Source organism: Phalaenopsis equestris, unplaced genomic scaffold (genome assembly GCF_001263595.1).
Source record: "Phalaenopsis equestris unplaced genomic scaffold, ASM126359v1 Scaffold000160, whole genome shotgun sequence".
Taxonomy (NCBI): domain Eukaryota; kingdom Viridiplantae; phylum Streptophyta; class Magnoliopsida; order Asparagales; family Orchidaceae; genus Phalaenopsis; species Phalaenopsis equestris.
The window spans coordinates 24529-25556 of NW_018164602.1; positions in this window are offsets into that span (position 1 = coordinate 24529).

Here is a 1028-nt window from a genome sequence, read left to right on the forward strand (position 1 = left end):
CGCAGCAACGAGTTACCCCGCCGCACCGTTGCGTCGCGCCGCCGCACCGCCGCGTCGTGCCACCGCAACTGGTTGCCCCGCCGCAACGCATCACCACGACACACCGCCACACCTCCACCCTCTTCTTGAGACCCCTATTTATGGTTTAAAAAGAGTCTTGGCCAATAAATGCACATTAATATAGAAATCTGAAAAGAAGTGCAAGCATTAAATGCTCATAAATAAGAATAATAATAAAACTTTTCATATTCCAAAAAAAAAATCTTTTCAATTTTTATTCCTTCTCTTTTGCGCTTTCAAATTCCTTAATCTCTTTAAATTTTTTTATAAAATATTATTTATTTTGTTTTAGGCGCGATTCAAACCCCCCCTCTCCCACATAGAACAAAAGATACTAACCAAGCTGAGTTCAACTTTCTATTTATATAAGAATAAAAATTATTTTTAACTAAGTAAGATATAAATATTATTATACATAAATACTCTGGATATTGATATTTTCAGACGATAAAAATGGTCTCGCCCAAAAATAGGAGAGCAACTGATACACAACCAACAAATTTTTTATCATCCAACACGAATCTCGTGGCATGACAAGAATCTCGAGATGATATTTTAAGCAAGAAACATTCAAATCTTGATAAAAGTCATCCAGAGCTCTGATTTCAACGAACTTATAGTCAAACAGACTTGTTCAATGAAACAGACCTAATGATATGAAAACTAGCCCAATCCAAGTCAAATCAAGCCCAGATCAAGTCATTAAGCCACAGTTAAAAGATTTATGAAAACATTTAAAAAGTCAAACGGCTACCAAATCTGACAAGTTTATACTCAAATCGAATGGCTCGACAAGACGAATCCAACGAGCCTAGGATCACTCAATTTTGATATCATTAAGGCACTCAAATGTCCATTAAATATTATATGATCGAAGGAACCTCTCCGGACCGTCCGATCAAAATGGTTCATATTCCTGCATTAATTGCACCCATAATATTATCAATAGACCCCCATCCATCTCATGA